This window comes from Aptenodytes forsteri, unplaced genomic scaffold (assembly GCF_000699145.1).
Source record: "Aptenodytes forsteri isolate BGI_AS27 unplaced genomic scaffold, ASM69914v1 Scaffold162, whole genome shotgun sequence".
In the NCBI taxonomy this organism is placed as follows: Eukaryota; Metazoa; Chordata; class Aves; order Sphenisciformes; family Spheniscidae; genus Aptenodytes; species Aptenodytes forsteri.
In genome coordinates this window covers 145,213-164,020 of record NW_008795132.1, presented here as the reverse complement: position 1 = coordinate 164,020, position 18,808 = coordinate 145,213, and the positions used below count along the sequence as shown (strand labels likewise).

The 18,808-nt window shown below is 49.9% G+C and overlaps 1 protein-coding gene across 1 annotated transcript in view; it reads left to right on the top strand.

Annotated features, from left to right (window-relative positions):
- Positions 1-18,808, top strand: part of ATF7 (activating transcription factor 7) — a 67,773-nt gene that overhangs the window by 26,318 nt on the left and 22,647 nt on the right. The gene's annotated exons all lie outside the window — the stretch shown is intronic.

The following is an 18,808-nucleotide window of genomic DNA, read 5'->3' as shown; positions in this document are numbered from 1 at the left end:
TGGCACGATCGACATCAGGTCTCAGCTCCAGGGGCCCCCAGGTGACCCGGACACCACGATGCCGTGGGGCTGGATGCCGCGTGTCACCGGGGGACCCAAGCAAAGGGCTGGATCACACGGGAAGCAGTTCCCGTCTGCCTTCAAGCCCTTGCAGGTGGCCCCAGGCAGTGCAAAGACTTCCCCCATGTGCCCGAAAGGGTCGCTCCCCGTTGGGGTCGAGCTGCGGCTGACGGCCCCCTCTACCAGTCAAATATTAAAATGAAAAATTGTGGATGTTAATGGTGGAGCGAGAATAAAATCCTTCTCTGAGCTTTTTGTTATGCTTGGGCACAGATACCCCTTGTCTGTAGTTAGCATGCAAAGTCACGTATATGTTGTGTCCCTACTGCACCCAAGTGATTTGAAGAGCTGAGCCATAAACTAGAGTTTCTTTCCTGTTTTTTAAATTGAAGGAAACGTCTGAAGCTCTGTGGCGAGGAATTCCTAGCTGTATACGCCTGCTTGCTTCACATCTGCAGCTTTTTATTTGAAGCTGCCACAGCTGAAATAAAATTCTACAGAGAAACATCTTGGTTAAAGGTCTCCTATTATTTTACAGGAATGCAGGTTTCCAGAGTTAATTATTTATTTCAAATTAAGGCCTTTACAGCTGCAGTACCTGTACATCAAGCACAAAATGGCAGATGCTACACAAATCTCCAAGCGTTTACAGTATGTAATGGGTCCGCGTGAAAGTAGTGGTTGGTTATAGTAACTCTTTAGGTTGTTAGCATCAAAAGAAGTGAATTAATTTGAATTGTAACTCATGTATTGTCAGCAGAGTAAAATGATATCTCCCACCTCTTGCTGAAGGTATTTTTGGAGGTGGGGAGGAGAAAGCTAATTTTGAATAATAATAAGCTTGAGAAGGCATCTGAAACCAGTAAACGTTTATTTTTTACACTCCTATAACTTAAAAACGGCCAAACCAATTTAAACCAAATTGGATAATAAAAAATATTGCTCCTAGGCTGAGCCCCTGTATGCCAAGTTCCAGTCTAGAATGAATTTTTATGACCGAATTATAAACCCCCTAGAAATGAAGGTTTAAAATGGAAATGTTGACAGACCTTTAACTACAAAAGCACTATAATAGAACTTCTTTTTTTATAAAATGGCTGTTTTAAAATATAATTAAGACTTAAATATTATTTAATAGCAGCATTTCCTGTAAGTTAAAATCTTTATCATTCCTATGGCTGGGATTCATTGCCAGTTCTGAGAATGCCAGCTCTGCTTTGCATTTGAAGCACGTGTGCAGTGCTGAACCGACACAGACACTTGTCTGTCAAATGGAAATGGGTCTGGACAGCTTTCCAAATTCCCCTTTTCTAAATAAGAGCCTGGATGCCAAAGGACTCGCTGGACCTCTGCACGAAATCCTGCGGCTCTGGGAAGAAACTGCCGCGTAAGCCTCTGCCAAAGACTCAACTTTTAATAACGTGAAACGCCGGTGGTTCATTCTTCGCAGGAAAGCATCTTTGCATCCCCTCTGGCTGATTAGGTATTAATTAGGAGTTGCACTTTTAGCGTGATGGCTGCTTTGGTGTTCTCGGCACATGCTGACAGCCTTTCAGGGCACTTTGGAAAGCTGGGGACCAAGCAGCCGGTCTGGCCGTGATGAATCTAATCTGGAAGCCCCTCGCGCTGCAGAGTGGCAGCTCGGAGAGCCATCCTTGCAGGGAAAAGAAAAGGCTTTTCTTTTGCAAGGGCTTTGCGCAGGCATCTCCCCCCTCCCGGAGGGGCGCGCTTGCTGTCGCAGCTCTGGACTGCGGTCTCCCCCGATGCCCTTTTTATTAGGGCTGGTGCCAGGCTATGGCCTCGTGCCACGGGGCAGGACGGTGCTGTGCAGCTGTCACACCCCACCCAGCATGGGGCTTGGTTTTCATCCCTTCCCCCTTTCCTGGACTTGCTAATTCCTCTATTTTGCTGCCTTTCTCCCCCCTTCCGCCCCCCGCCGTGAAATGCTGCTGTTTAAAAATAACCCCCTGGATGGTTGCTGCAGTGCCACAGATGCAGGGAGTGTTGCAACACTCGGTTCCTGTGCTGCCATATGGCCGGCTTGAAAGTGGAACTAGCAGTGGGAGACTCGCAGTTACTGCATGTGTCCTTTTCGTTTTCCTGCTGGCTTTCTTGCTCTCGGCTGTTCTTTTTGCAGGTGAATAGGCTTCCTGGCCCTAACCCTGCTGCCAAATACCTTCTCAGGACAGTCTTTGTTATCGGCGATGCTGATAGCAGGAGGCAGAGACCCGTGAGATCTTCACCTTAATCTGGTGGGGTGATGTGTTTTGCATAGGGTTTTTTGGGTTTGGTTTGCTTTTTTTTTTTAAAGTCTTCATTGGAAGACGACACGCATAGGGCATAGGGTTTTTTTGGGTTTGGTTTGCTTTTTTTTTTTCTTTAAAGTCTTCATTGGAAGACGACGCCAGGTAGAAAGCAACGTAACCTGGAAATTGGGAATGTTTGTAGGTGAAACTCTGCGATGCTACAAGCACGCTTGTACGTGCACACACTGTTGCTTGCCCTCCTTCTCCTTCCTCGTGGGAGCCACAGGAGTTGCTCTCCCTTCTGCGGCCACGTGTGAAGGGCTGGATGTGTAAGAGCAGCTTTTCCTTCCTACGGAGGGGCAGCCACAAGCTGGGACATCCACCCCTAAGGCCGTTCTGGGAGGGGGCTGTTTAAAAGGGCAGGCATTGAAGCAAAATTTATCCGGAAACTGTTATTATATGTATTTTAGGCTGTGGCAGTGTCCTCCTCCTGTGCGTACTGCACGTGCAATGCTAGAATTTGACTGGCAAAAGGTCTCTGGAAGCCGCAGTGGACATGCTTGATAAGACTCTGCTGCATATTTCGCTAGAAACCTCCCGGATCTGGTTGATGAAATATATCTGTGGGGTTTTTTTTGTGTGAGGTAATTGCTTACTAGCACGAATTGGTTTAACGTGTACGTAGAGGAGATAAGTAACTTCAACTCATGTTAGTTCCTTTCTAGTTCGGATTTTCTCAGAAACGTCTGGGCTGTGACTTTGGCTTCTTGCTCTGGAGATGCAGTGAGGTTTGGCAATAGCTTTTACATTTCTGTTCCGGTGAATGCCTGTTCTAGAACAAGCCCTCGTTAGGATTTCTTAGCCATGTCGGCTGCTGCAGCAATTAAAGTGAAGAAATAGCACCTCTGGATTTGAAGAAATAGAAGGGAAAACGATGCAGCTATTGTCTTAGAGATGCTGTGCCGGGGCTGCAGAATACCTAATAACACCTTAAAATATGCAGAAGCCAGCTTTAATGCAGGTCCTGTCAAAGAAAACGCTATCGGAGGATGAGAGGAGCCGCCGTGCTAAGAACCTTGCCCCGCCGGCCCGCTGCCGCCGTATCAGGCACGCTCTCCAATCGCTTCATTAGCATACTTGTTCATTTTGGCGTAAAAATGGAGTATATGAGGCGGCACACAACCAGTAAACCTATTTCATGTGGCAATAGAATAGCCAGTAATGGATCTAATTGCCCTTTTGGAGCACCTCTTGTCCCAAAGGATTCTTCAACCGGTCACAAATCACATCAGAAATGCACCTACCGCTGAGCTGCGGCGCTGGGGAAGGTGCGTGTCTGGTCTCCCGTGCAAAGGGAGCCCCTCCTGCCAGCGAGACGGGGGTTGAGAACTCGAAGGCAGCGGCACGGTTTTCTTCGGAGCCGCTTAAAACTTCGTTTAACCTTCCTCGTTTCAGAGGAAGGGCGCTGAGTAGCGCTGTGGGGCGTCAAGCCTTATTTCCAGGGAAAGCTGGTCTGTTAAGCCATCTGCTTTTCGAGGGGCGACTTGCAGACTCAGCAACTATAAATATACATAGAGACAGAGAGAGCGTGCACGCCAGGATATGTTCCTTATATAAACAATCATATATGTATCTCTACATATAGATTTATATGAATATGAACATATCCTGGCTACCAGTCCCACTTTATTGGGGCAGTTTGATGCCACGCACTTGAGAGCGGCAGGAAGGAAAGTCAGCAGCAGTCATTATTCTGGACGTAGATGTAGGAGAGCATCCCCTCCTTGGAAAGTGGCCTCTGCACGGCGCCAGGGGATGCAGGTTTTGCAGGGTATCCGTTGATGTGCGTGCTTTACTCGGGGCTTGCTATTTCAAAGAGGGTATTGCCATTCTCGCCTCCCTTCTCGCAGAGCACGCGAGAGCCCCCGTGCGCGTCTCGCACCTGCAGCACCAGTTGGTCGTGCCGCTCGCAGGCCAGCGAAGCCCATTGAATCGGGTCTGGAGTTCCTCGGGCGCTGCCAGGTTTCTAATGATTTAAATTTCTGTTTTGTTTTGTTTTTTTAACTGAGCCATATCCTCGTTGTTCCCAGATTAATGGGATGGTTTCCACTTTCTGCAGCGGTGGGGCGGGGGGGGGGGGGGGGGAACGAGGAAGGAAGGTTTCCCCTTTCTTGGGAACGTGATCAGGGCTGCAAAAATACCCACAAAGGAACATGGCCGTGCACTTGCAGGGAATGGTTTCTTCTCTTTTTGATTTAAGCGAGTTTCACAACCATGGAGTTTCTGCTTGGAACGAACTAATCTCAGCCCAGTCCTTACCTAAAGCTCTTGCTCTATATCAAAAATGCAAACTGCGTGTGCTGCTAGCACGAAGCCATAAATTGAGCCAGGCTCTTTTATTAACTTGAAATTAGACTGATCTAAAAGCTTGCTTGTGGTCTTGAGCTTAATAGGAGCAGAAAGCTGCCAGTGGCTGCATACTCTTGCAGCCGAATGCGAACCTGCGAGCGTTGCCATGTTGACCGTGGCTTGTGAGTTTAACCTCATGTGATCTTATCTCAAGAACTGCAAAACCTGTTTTTCATCCGTGCTGTATGGCAGCCGCCGTCCCTCGTAAAGCAAATGAGAAATAGGGCACTGGGTTTGGAGGTTTTAGAGGGAAGAGGGTTGGTTAGGAAACGAGGGAGAGATCTTAAGGTACAATCAAAGCCTGCCTTACGCTCAGTATTGAATTTTTCCTGCCTCTTTTGAGCTCTAGGTTTTTTCTTGGCCAGTAGAATATTTCCTTACGTTAAAACCAGTCTTTTGAAGACAAGACTGTTTGGTTTTGTGGGGTTTTGTTGTTGTTCAAAGCCTCACTTGCTACCTGTCTGCTAATCTCTGAGAAAATTACGAAAGCTTTGTGTTTTACTGCATGAACAGATAATTTACTCCCCAAGTGCGGATGCAGCACGTAGCTTTGACAAAGACCTCGTTATCATGCCATCACGGAGACGTTTAATTTTCAAAAAGGTGCGTTGAGTTTGCAGGATTTTCTGTAAACTTCTCGCACAAAATCCAGCCAAGTTGTCACTTAAGGACAAAAAAACAAGTAGGGGGGACTCTGCCTGGGACTTCCACCTCCTTCCCCAGCAAAAACGATACTGAGGAGGCTGCTTTGGGTCGCAAGGAGAAAGACAGGCATGTTTTCCTTCGGCTCCTTAGACCCTGCACGGAGTTATTAGTAACCAACAAGCCTGTGACCTGGTTTTATTTCAATATCTAAATAACCGGGGGATACTTTTTTTAATGAGCCCACTTCCCCTGTTCAGTTCTCTAATCTCAGAAAGACACAACTGAGCTTTGCAAAGACACGAGGAGGCTACTAGAGAGGGCTCTTGGTAATTGGAAAGGCAGCTAAAATCCTCTCTTTTTCTCCCAAGGATGCTCGCCGGGCTGGAGCCGGGCATTGTTGGATGGCGGAGGCCGCTCCGCCCCTCTGCGGCAGCCCGGCCGGCACGGCTGCTGGCGCAGAGCAGCGCGTCGGGCGATCGTCTCTCCCCGGCCGTGGCGGTAGCGGTGATGCCGGAGCACAGGCGAGCAGGAGATGCCGTGTCCTTACGCACTTGGCAGGGAGAAAACCCCTGAGCATCTCATTGCTGGAGAGCAAGGTGGAAAAAAACCCTTTAAGCCATAATATCTCAGGTCCTTTCTAGAGATTTCGTGTGAGATCTGAGAATGAAAGCGGAGCTATTCATAGAAGTGATTTCTAGTCATGCTTTTTTTTTTTTTTTAAGCTTTAGGGGGTTTTTAGCTAACACTTCTCTCCCTCAGTGGTTGCTGCTTTGCATGAGAACCTTCCTTAAGGAGTCAGTTCTTGGTTGAGGTGTAAAAGCTCACAATAAATACGTTTATTTCTAGCAGCTCTTTTGACGCGGGAGGAAATGTGAGGTTTGTAAAGGGCTGATGGATTCGCTGGGCAAACACTGCGTTATCCTGCCGCTGGGGGGTTGCGATGCTGTAGCCGCACAAAGGACTGGCGCGTGCCTGTCGGAAAGAAAAAAAGTACCTTTTGGGCTTTTTCTTCTCTGTGCGTAAGGAAGAGGGCACACAGCCGATCTGCAGAAATCCCCTTTGTGTACAGAAAGTAGCAAGCGGGGGTTTTTTCTTTGCCACGGTTCACCCCTTCCCTGGGTTAGTGGTACTGTCTGGAGGAATTTAGGCTAAAGCAGGTCCTGGGTGTGTTGGCAGACAAGCAAAGGTCCGTGCAGGAGAGGCTGAGCTGTCAGCTGGGTGACATCCCTGCCCGTTATTGATCCCCTGCAAATCTCCTGCCGTGGTAAATCTCGGGAGGAGCGTGGCATCGTGTTTATTTAACACCTGCTTAATGATGCAGGCTGAGAAACTGCACCACCACTTTCCAAGCACTTGTACCAGCTGTTTTGCTCAAATAATTTTTTTTATATGCCGGATTAAAACAATAAAAACATTAAAGTCCTAAAATTCCCCCCGAGAGTAAACATCTAGACAATAAAGAATTGTGTGTGTGTGTGTGTAGGGGATGGGGTGGGAGAGTTTTGCAGCAGTGCAAAACAAGCTATAAATTAATCTCAGCAGTAAAGCCTGATAAATTGAACCGTTTCATAAAATGAAGTTCTTGCAAAATGTTGAATCAGTCTGTCTTTGGGGCAGTTAAAGATTTTTGGCTTCTTAACTTCTTCAGGTTATTTATAAATGGTAAATGTGTCTTGCGGAGCTGTGTCAGTCGCTGCTTTTAGGCGGAGAAGCGGGCTTTATTTGGGGGGGATAGACAGGGAGGGTTTTATGGTCACTAGAATAATAGACAGGAATTCAAAGCATCACCTGTCATGCTTATCTGCTTAAACCCCCTTGATGCGGGCTTCAGGCAGGGAGACGAGCGGTTCAGTCTCCAAAAAGCTCATTTATAAGAATAAATATTCAAAGGACCGGATTTTAAGCAATCCAAGCTAGACTTAAAAGTAAGGAGCAGATCATTCCACTGATGTCTTGCTCGTGTGTATCTTGCTGGCTCTTTTCTTTGCTTTTTTTTGTTGTGAGACTCCTGCCTTCCCCACTGCTTCTGCTACCCCAGACATCCGCAAAGTTATTGTGCGATGTGTTACCAGATACTTGCAGTGCTGAAGATACAGGCGTGAGCTCTTCATTGCACAGCATCGCTGTCGACATCTTAATTCCGGCTTCTGCACTTAGAAAATCTGCTAATTCCCCTACTTGCTGGGGTATTAATCCAAGCTTTTGTTTCTGTGGCTGGGGGAGGTGTTTCCTGCACACGTTTTAGGTATTAAAAACAATTTGTGATTGCTGTGTTAGCTTGTCTCCCTTTTAAGAGGCTTGTGTGATGTTTGCTATAAACCTCAAACATTTGTAAGCTTTAGAAGAAAATTTAAATGCATTTTGCTTTGACTGCATGTGAAATTTTATTATCTGCAGCCCATAACGTAGGCGGAAAAATTGTTAAGACCCTAAGGATGCGAGTAAAGCGATTTTGGTGACCTCAGCTGTATATTTCTACATCGCTGAATCATCACCCAGTTGGCACCTCAGTGGGGGTAATCTCTGCTTGCGAGGCTGGGAGCACAGACGGGGCTGGGGAGGAGGGCTGTAGATCAAACAACGTGGGGAAAAGCTTAAGGGAAAGCTGCTTGCGTTATGTTTGGCTCTATCTTGTCTGATTTTTCTTGCACTTAAGAGTTTATCCACTTAATTTTTATTAAGGGCTGCAGGTGGAAAGTAATGTTAAAAGGGTTTACCATTAGCCAGGAGTGGCTAAGGAGGCAATTAGAAGCGAGCGAGAGCCCTGGGCTGGTGCGAATTGCAGCTGGGGAGTCCGTTTCAGACGCAGAAAGGCTTTTGCTGGGGATTTTGTCGGGTCACTAAGTACACAGACAAGCGCCGGAGAGCTGGGAGAGTGCTAATGCACTCCTCGAACGTAATCCTGTTGTGTAGACAGCTGAAACCTCTCCGTCGTGAGCTCCTGTAATGGCAGGCATTGCGAGGCGTTTGGAAACGAATGTGAGAAGAGCAAGGAGACTTGCTTCCCCGTAAACCTGACCTGACTTGCTGGGGAAAGCTTGGCACATTTTGAAAGACGGTGCAGTTGCATAATGATTGCAGATGATTTGGGGGGAAAAAAAGAAAAGGATCCGGATCCTCAGTGCGGAAGATCTCCCGGCACTCTGGGTGCGGGATGGAGTCAGGCAAAGAGCTTGGAGTTAGACCCCTCTGCAATAGTCTGCTCTGAGAAATCATAAATCTCCAGAGAGAAGAGGGTCACTGAGAACCTCATCAGGGTGGGAGCAGCAGCGCCGCGTTAATATGCCCATAAATCTACCTGTTAGGATAAAACAGGTGGCTCTTCCAAGAGGCAAAAATAGACAAACGCCCGGATTTTTTTTTTCTGCTGCTGCCTCTCTCCCTTTAAAAGCTTAATTACTGCAGTGTGCTGACATCTGACAACTTATCAAGGGCAATCATGGTCTATGTAAAATGCAGAAAAAGAGCGAAGGGGCTCTGCAGGTTGGCCAAAATCTCCGGGAGAAAGGTGTGGAGAGGCACAAAGAAAAGATGCGTTTTCATAAGTGGTGTTGGTGAGATTAGTGCTGGAAAGCTGTTTGTGCTTCAAGGGCTCCTTGGAATAAAGAAGATGAAGGGAGGTACAGAATGGGTTAGTCAGGAATAAAGAAGATGAAGGGAGGTACAGAAGTTAGTCATGGGGGTTAGTCGTGGGGGGAAATCATGCCCTCAGATAAGATCTGGGAGCTCTGTGAGTACGGATATCATGCCCTCAGATAAGATCTGGGAGCTCCGTGAGTACGGATGGATGGAAGGGATGCGAGGGCAGGACTGGCTCTGGCCTGACGGGAGTCGCTGCAGGGGTTTTGGTGAATTCCTCGGGCTCTCATTTCACGCCTTGCACTGGGACATCTGTGGAAGTCGGAGCTGGCCGAAGCCATCTCTGCTGAGCAGAGTGCTCGTACCTCTTGATATAGTCGAAGGGGGCCGGGCCCCTTTTATTTCTACGGCTCGTTTCCAAAATGCCCCAGTCGCTTCTCAAGGTGGCCAAGGATCCGTAAATCTGAATTTGCCTCCTGCGTTTTGCCCCTCTCCACTTTGATACCCCATCTACCACCCTCAATAATTACCCTCCCCATTTTTAGACTGCGTGAGTGTATTTAAGTCGTGCCCACGCGCCTCCGGTTATGTGGGTCTACACTTCCGTAGAGCTTGTTCCCTCTAACTAGCAAATGCCAACGTTAAAGGGGAAAAAACCCGAGCCTCTAAGCCGCTTGAATTCTGTCGTCATTTAACACGATGCCCTCTGCAGACTGTTGCAGCTTCCCCAGGAGCGGTCCTAGCTCAGGTCCACAAAAAACACCCCTTTTTTTCAGGCAATAAAGCCTGCAAGGAGAGGCTCACACACCATGAATGGGTGGGCGCATACCCAATATTGCAAATGAATTGAAGGAAATCAACCTTCCAGCGTATTAAAAAACTGAATGGGGACCATGGCATCCTTTTTCTAATTGTAGTGTTGTTCAAAGGTCAAGGCTGAGTCACGTCGACTTTTTCAAGCTGCGGCATACTGGCACAATGAGTGCTTTCTTCCATTGGAGCTAACTTTTTTTTTTTAGGATCAGTTTTCTCATAGCCCTGAAACAATAGTGCAGCGGAGAGGATCGCGTTAGCCTGGTGCAAGGCATCTTCCGAGAGGACAACCGCCAAACCTCTCGGATGAGACCAAATTTAACCTCCGCTCTCTCGACCCTTGAGAATTTGCTTTGGAAATGACCGTAAGGGGGTTGGATTGGAGTTGAGGGACCGGCTGTTCGGAGCAGAGTCCGCTGCTGGAGTCCTGCTTTCCCAGCAGAGCTTTCTCTTACGCTCTTCCCAAGGTAAGTACAGAAAGGGAGATATCGCTGTCCCGCGCGTGGGCATGGCAGCTCCCTGCAGCGCTGTCCTGCTGCTCAAGGACCCGACCGCAGACCCTTGCTCAGACACGACTGCGTTGGGTATCTCGGGTCCAAGGGAGACGTTCAAGCCCTGGTTTTGGCTCGGTTCCGCTGGCTCAAACCACTCGGTTTCCCTTTACCTACATTTCTAAGCTCGCCTCCCCAGTGCCAACAGCACTGCCTTGCTGGGGGAGCATCGCAGCGTCCCCGCCAGGTGCAGGGACGTGCAGGCTGCAAGATTCCCCGTTGTCACCCCGGGCTTAAGGGCTGCGTTTCCAATGAGGCCGAGTACTCGGCTGCGATGTATGGTTTGGCAGGGAGCAGGGAAGCCGGAGTGGCTTGTACCACGGCGCTGCCGGAGCTGCACGTGCTCCGGCACCTGCTGCCAAAGCCTCTCCTCGCCCGTGCGGTATTGACAGACTTGGCCACCGTCCAGAGACTTTTTAAGATCCCCGTGCAGCCTCCCAAAGCACAAATCCTCAGCCCTGTAGACAAATTAATCGACTCCAGTTCGGATTTAATTATTTTTACACACACATTCTTGTTTCTCGGGGTATGCAGAGAAGGAGTTTCCTGTTATTCTTTTCTTTTCACTCTATAAATTATCTCTCGCATGCATGCGTCGCGCGGGACTTGCTGCCGATGCTGTTTGTTTGCCGAGAAAGTCTTTGCTCCCAGATTATTCATTCAGGAGCTGTCGAGCATTCAAGGCAGGAAGGGTGACTCATTTGGTAAACAGCAGAGGCTTGCAGGGGAAGGCAGGAGCCCAGATTGGGTTTCTGTGGTAGATCTGAAGGGTTTTTTTTGGGGGGGCGGGGTGGGTTAGTTCCCCCCTCCTCCTCTTTTTTACCCTTTCTTCTCTACCAGCAGCACCAGGGGCTCACGATTCCTTCTCCGCATTGCACGAGGGCAGGGCCCCACGAATAACACAAGAGCGCAGCTGCATAATTCACCCCTTTCCTCCCTCAATGCCACATAACTTCCTAAACTGCTCAGCCCGAGCAGCTCTCTGCGGTAGGGCAGAGCAGGAATTTCACTTAGCCCGAGCTCCCTGCTCTCCGCCGTGCCTATGCCCGTTTTCCTTGGTCTCTGTTCCCCAGCTCTTGTGACGGGAAGAGATGCTGAGCTCCTAATGAATCACTGAGCGCCCGCGCTTGAAATACGGTTAGGGAAACACAGCTGTAATTGCCTTTGTTAATATTTTTTTTTTTTTCCTGCAGTGCTTCTCACGTGGCTCCTGGTCCTTGCATGCGCGGTCGGCTTCCTCTCCTAACGCCCTCGTGAAGTATGGTGCCTTTTCCCTTTTTATTTGCTCTGTCTGGTAGGTAGGGGAAGAATTGATGGCTTGCCCAAGGTCACACTGAAAACCTGTGGTGCTGCTGGGATTCGAGCCGGGGACGTAATAATGATTCACATCCACACTGGAGCTATCTGGGGGTTCCCATGGGGCAGGCGCGTATCCATAGGCACAAGCTGTGGAGTCGCTGACGCTCTGCAACTCCACCCCCTCGCTCACCTCCGTTAATTACCGCTGTGCCTCTCCTCTTAAGTTATGTGGCAGCGGTAATTAATACATGTATTTTAATAACCTTCACTTTTATTGAAACAAGGCTAAAAATGCTCCACCGTGTGGAAGTAAATAATTATTGCATTTCCAGGTTCTAGCCGAGCGCCACAGGCTTTGTGCGACTGCGGGCAGGTCCCCGCCTCGCTCGTCTGCGTCTGGCTGCAGGGATCTGCTGCCGATGGGATGGAGCAGCCAATGCCTGCGGACAGAGAGCTCGGGAGGAGCGGACTGACTCCTCGAGGTGTCCGTCCCCCTCGAGTATCACTCGAGCAGAGGAGGAGGGTATCGGTGTCTTAGAAAATCCTGCCTGCTCTCACGTAGTGTAGACCCGTTGGAGATTTAGGAGCCTGATCTTCCCAGCTTAGGTTTGCGTCCCGGTGTTTGGGCTGTAATTCCAGCAGCCGTTCCGAAGGAGCTGTGCCTTCGAGGCACTGAGGGCTCCTCGTCTGTGGGACCGGGTGTACTTCGGGCAGAACAAGGGGCTGCTTTCCTCCCAGGTGCTCCATAAACCACCTCAACCATCTGCTGTTTTTCTACATGTGCCCCTTTTTAAAAAGGAGAGAAGGTTGGTTCGTGGTCCTTTGGTGTGTTGCAGAGAAATTCCTCGGTGGCTGGAGGGTTGGGTTTGATAGCTAAAGCACCCGGTGTCCGACCCAGGTTGAATCCAGCTGGGATGAATGCCTTCCTGGCTGAGCAGGTCGGCTGCTGGCTGCTCCGGAGGGTTGGCAATTGTTTTTTGTCTGCACCCAGACGTGCTGATGCTCGACTCAGGTGCGCTGGAGATGAAGGAGAGGCTGCGTCTACCATATGAGACTTTATTAAAATTATAAAAGAAAAAAAAAAAAGTTGAATGCGGGTGCGCTGGAGATGAAGGAGAGGCTGCGTCTACCATATGAGACTTTATTAAAATTATAAAAAAAAAAAAAAAAAAGTTGAATGCGGAGTTTATTAAAGAGTTTTTGCTCCATATGTCCTTGGCCGAATGCTTCCCTCCTCACCGCTACGTGGTGTGCTGTAGGCCAGATGGTTGCTGCCTTCCCCCCTGCTGAAACACCTGCATTTCAGTGGAGGGGCATGTGTATGAGAAGCCCTCTGGGATAAGCGAAGCTATAGAAATGTAAATTAAATTATTTACCTACTCCGAGTTAAATGCTCTGCCCTTCTGGCCAAGGAGGAACAGGATGGGACGGGCTCCAGAACCTGGTTAACTCTTTGTTTCAATTGCAGGGAAGTTTGTGGAGCAACCTGAGTTATCTCGGCACTAATTGCCAGTGATTCGGTAGGAGCCGAATACTGAACTGCCCGTAAAATTCCGCTCCCTCCGGCCTGGTCCTCGCTGCCTTATAAAAAACGTAGCTCGTCTGTCACCTCCCAGGTGCTGATCTCAGGGAAACCAAAGCATCCTGTGTCACGCGTTGGCATCTTAACCTTGCTGCTGCTCTCCCTCGGCTCGCTGGAGATGGGAGAAGCCTGACGTGGAGCCGTCTGCATTTAGAGGGCAGATTATGTGACACAGGGAAGATGCTGCTGTGCAGCGCCCATCTGTGATAACTAGCTTAAAAACAAAACACGCGATCCCCCGGAAAAACAAAATCTGAAGGCAGATGGTTCTCTCTAAGCAAAAAAAAAAATTAAAAAAGGCAAATTTTTGTGGTTTGCACAATGTTCATCCCAAACAAAGTGTTTGTTAAAGGGCTTTTTGGTTGTTTGGTTGTGGCTTCCTGACACCAGCACTGAATGCTGCCTGTGAACGGGCTGAAGTTTCTCATTATTATTCTTACTCTTTCTTTCTTTTTTTTTTTTTTTTAAACAAGGAAAGGAACTTGAATTAATCACAGGGCAGGATGTAAGCGGATTTTTAAAGTAAAAGGCATAGCCACATGGGTCCCTGGAGTTGCCTGAGCCAAAAATAATATTTCAAGGTTTAATCTCGATGCAGTTTTGGGGGGGGGGGCGCTGCAGGGGGGGAGCATTGCACAAAATGCAGCCAAGCCCGCTCCTCTCCGAAGTGATGGAGCTGGCTGTGGCCTTCCTGATTTTCACAGGACCTGAACGAGTAGAAATAAGCTTTTCCTGCTGCCTCCAACTTTGGGAAGGGCACCGGGCACTTAATGCCCGAACATTTTGCAGACGAGCATCCTGCTGCAGTGCAAGAAATGGCCCCGCTGCGGCAGCGACAAAGCAAAGCCCTGAAGCGGACGCTGAGCTGACGTCCCCCGGCTGATGCGGCCGTGGAGGTTACCTCTCGCCCCTCTTTCAGGTTTTAGTTTCTCCCCCGCACGGGCTGGGGTGAAATGACCTTGGCTCAGGGGCGTTCTCAGTATAAAGCCTGCGCTGCGCTCGCAGCCCACCGAGCAGCCGCTCCCCCTCCTGCAAAAGGCTTTGTGCTCGAGCGGGAGCGGCAGAGCTCTCTTTGAATACCTGTACGTGCAATACACGATCTGGCCTTTTTGTTCTTGAGCTGATCACTCATAAACTTTCACTCTTCTTCTCATTTATCCTCGTTCAGGCTCGCTGAGGTGCTGTCTCTTCCCTCCTCTAGCGGAAGGATGCTGCCACTGAAACCAGGTTTCCAGAAGCGCTCGGTAACCATAGCTGCTGCGGCCACCTTCGAGCTGCACGGACTCGGTGCTTTGGCTGCTTTCGAAAACGCAGCCACGAGCTTTCCAGTGGGAGCAACTGGGCTCCGAGCTCTTCTGAAACCTGGCCCCGGTGAGCACCGCCTTATGGGGAACCCTCCAAGAGGAAACGGGTCCGAAATCTTTGCGTGTCGTCTCTCGTAAGTGTAAAAATGAGACAACTTGGCTGTGCCATTGTTACGTTCTTTCAAACCAACAAGTCTTTGCGGCGTTACCCTCCTCGTCGTCTCGTGACACCTCCTTTCCTATGGAAATGGGCCCATCTGGGGATTCACGTGGTCCCGGGCAGATAATTGTAATGGTCCCCCCGGCCTTTAAAATCTATGAATCACTCCAGTATCGGGGCACTTTATGCACATTAGCGAATTAATCCTTACAGCCTCTCTGCAAGGGAGGGAATTATCGTTGTCATTGCTTGGATGGGAAATGGGTGAGATGGAGCCCAGATCTGCGCAAGAACTGGGGGGTCACATCACTCACAGCCGTAACAGCTAACCTTTGGGCACCCAGCCCTTGGGGGCATCCGTGACCCTGCATTAGTTACCTCTGCAGTTGTGCCGAGTGAACAGGGAATATCTATCCAGCCTGCCACGCGGCTAGAAATCCATCTGAGCCCTGTCACAGCGAGATGTATGGATGGGGCGTAGGCAGCAGGTCTGCCGCAGCCGGGAAGCGCGAGGAGGATGTGCTGCGTCGGACGCTGGGTGGGCTGGGATGCGTGCGGGAGGTCCAGCATCTCCCCGTGGAGTTGGCCTCGCTCTCCGCACGTTGCGTCTCCCGGCTCGCGTGGGTGTCCTGCCCGCTGGGAGGTCCCCAAACGAAGGAGGTAGGTGCCCCTCGCCCGAGGCGGTGCCAGGAGAGCAAGGCAGACCCCAGGACATCCCCCAGCCCCCTCGTCCTGGGCTGATCGCACCGCGATCGCTCGCTGTAGGGCATCACGGCAACCGGACGGACTTTGGAAGTGAAACCTCTTGTGGCTCCTTTTAATGTCGGTGACTTTGAGCTCAGCTTATCCGCGCCGGAGCACTTAGTGCAGTCATTTACCTCTAGCACTGCGGTTGCAAGACACGTGCTGATTTCTTTTGTTTCCCCTGGTATCCAGGTGTTTCAACCATGTCACGGCAGTACCGTGGTGTCCGTGGGCAGAATAACGCACCGCTGTTCTGGAGTTAAGGTTGGAGCAGCATTTCGGCTTCCCCGTATTAATGACAGCTTATTAATTCAGCCGTGTGGTGATCTTGATGGAGACAGGTTTGGCTCCTCACCCCTTTCAGGTCTGGTGAGACTGTACCAGGGCTTGTGCTTTCGGCAAGGTAAAGTCTCCTTTTTACAAGCGTGTGCCCGTGGAACAGTTTGTGCTGTTGCAGCCTACACTTGGTCTATATTAAAACTGAATTTTGGCCGGGCGACTGGCTCGGTGCGCAGCCGGTGTTTATGTTCTCTGAAAATGACTGTCAAGGTTAAAAAATAGCTGTGCAGCTTGTGCGCTGGAGCTGCTGGGAGAGCCAGCGAGCGCCTGGGCTCCTGCACGGACGGAGGGTTGGATGCGGTGGGTTTGGCGCTCGCCTCGCCCTCCTTTTGCATCAAATGCAGTTATAGGCTTTACAAAAGCAAGGAAAAACCCTGAGCAACCCCTTCTCTTTCACGTTGCGCTTATTAAACCAATGGAAAAATCTCCTGACTAAAGATCCAGGCTTCAGCCTACTGCATTTATTCTCTGGCTCTTGCTCTAATGGAGATGGCGTGTTGGTCCAGCTGGAAGTATTGTGTCCTATTAAATAAAGATTTTTAAATGAGCACATTTATTCATCAAGCTGTCACAGCCTGTTGAGTAAAGAATGCAGACTAGCCAGCCTTAGCCTGCCTCAAATCTGTTTTCTCCGAAAAGCTGTTACCATCTCTGGGGTAAATAAACCCAGCCTCGTGTTTACCCAAACCCCAAATGCCATCCATGTGCTCCGTCCCCTGCACTGAAGGCAGCCGTAGGGCCATCGTGGGGGGAGAGAAAAGCAGAAATTGGGGCCGCGTGCGGTGTTTAAACTCTTTATTTTACGCAGCCCTTCGCCACTGCAGCGTGAAGGGTCGCCGCCGCTTTCGGGGCCGATTTGCAGCGGCATTATCCCAGCGCCTGTCCCTCGCCCCAAAGAGTTTACAGTCTACATCTTCTTTTTAATTCAGACGCCCGCAAAATAGCAGGCTGAAATAACACTGCTGTATGTCAGCTGCTGATGGAAGGAGATTAAATATTAAAGCCAGTGCTGTGGCTTTAACTCATTTCTCTTCCCCCTTTCTCCCCCCCTGCTTTCTTCTCTGTGTAAAATGACATGATTTAGAACTGAAGTGCCAGACTCAGCCTCTAGGTTTCGGCGTTTGGAAATGTATGTAGAAAGATATATTGTGTCTGTGAGCATTTCTGTGCAGAGAAAGAGAGAGCTCCCAAGCTAGTGAGACCACATAAAGATGTTAAATAGAGCTGTAACGCACACTGAAAGCAGGAAAAGTGCCCTAGGAAAAAAAAAAAAGTAAAAAAAAAAAAATCCTGCGATGGAGCAAAATGAAAGATTAAAATAAATTCAGAGGTACCGAGGCTGGGCTGAAACGTGCCCCTTGTGGAGCTGGGGCTGGCGGGGAGAGCACGGTGGGGAGAGGAAAGTGTCCCCCATTCCCTACCTCATCGTCTTGCTGCTTTCCTCATTGACCTAAAAATCTCCCATTTCTTTACCCAGTACAAAACGGGGTCGGAGAATTGGGAATTTTCTTCCTTTTCCTTTTTTTTCCCTGTCTCTGCATGTTTAGTATTTCGAGACGCCGCTGGAGCAGCGGCCGCCTGCCTGCTAAATATTCATCTGAAACCGGCTGGTCCTCTGCCTTCACAAAAAACCTGATTTATTTTTCTCCGCTTACCGTAACCCACCTATTTTCCTCCGCTAACGGCTCGTCACCACGTCGCACGGGGCGAGCGGGGTTGGCAGCCAAGTACGTTAAAAGCCAGGGTGGTTTTGGGCCAGAAATATGACAAAGTGTCGGTGCCCACCCTTTCTCCTCGGTCCCCCCTTCCACGAGCGCTTTATGGTGTGATGCAAAACCATGCTGCAAATTTTGTCTCCCTTGGAAAACGGCGGTGGTTCGCTCGCTTCTCCTTTGTTCGGTGGCGTTTTGGCGTCGCCGAGATTTGTAACGCTGTTTGGAAATGAGTCACGTTTGGGCTGGAGCAGAGCTGAGGGTTTCGGAAGCTGCGGGGAGGAAAGAAACCCAGAACACGTGTGTCTTTAGCAAAACCGTCGAGAAATGTTGTTTAAGGTTTAGTTACGGACCGGATCGGGGAGCGGCGGCTGGGGAAGGTGGAGGGCGTGCGCCCGGAGTTACGCGGGCAAAAACCTCTTTGGTTTTCTCCCCGCAAGTGTGTTAAGACCCACCAGCTCTAATTTCTTTTAATCTGAGCCCCAGTTACGAGTCACCATCAAAAGCACCTTCTGATACGACGTCTTTGAAGGACGCTTTGCATAATACACTTGTTATTGCGCTGAAGGGGAAGATCGATGGGACGTGTGCGGGTGCGCCCGTTGTCTCGGCAGTGCTGTCCCTTGCCTCTGCTAACGTCCCCCCTGCCGCACGGCTCCCGGGAAGGCGCCGCCGCGGCTTCCAGCCTGGAAAACGCAGCTTTGCTCGATAAAAAAAAAATTGAGTCGTAAATAAGTATCGGAAAGAGCAAGCGAACCCGGGGTGTCACGCTTGAGCTAATTCATAGAAACAGGTGGCTTTGGGTTGGTTTGTTTGGTTGGTTGATTTAAAGAGAGAGAAAAAAGGAAGGGGAAAAGGGCAGAAATCCTTTGCTGCAGCAGCAGCTCTTTCTAGAAACAAGAAGCCCGATGCTGTGCGGCTCCTGGATGCATAAAAATCCTGCGGTACGGCCCGTGCAATGCCCTCAGCCTCCCGGTTTGTCGCAGTCTATTAGGAGAGGCGCAATCCATCCTCGGGTCTTTATGATTATTTGCTTTAACCCCGTCCCTGCCTCTCCCTCCCCCCACCCCCCTTTCCTCAGTCTCGATGCCCCCCTTTCCTCAGTCTCGTTGCTTGGGGCTGGTGCAGCCGTTCAAAGCAGCCCCGCAGCGGGCGATGCTGCCCTTTTGTCTGGGTGTCAACGATGGCCCCCGTGCACCCAGCCCTGCCTCGCGGGGTGGACGCGAGCCCCCCCACCCAGCACATCCCTAAAGCCATCGTGGGTGGGTTTTTATCCTGCAGTTCTCCCGCAGGTGGAATTTCAGACAACGTCTTTACGGCACATGAAATGCAATTCAATTCTCCCGCAGGTGGAAGACAACGTCT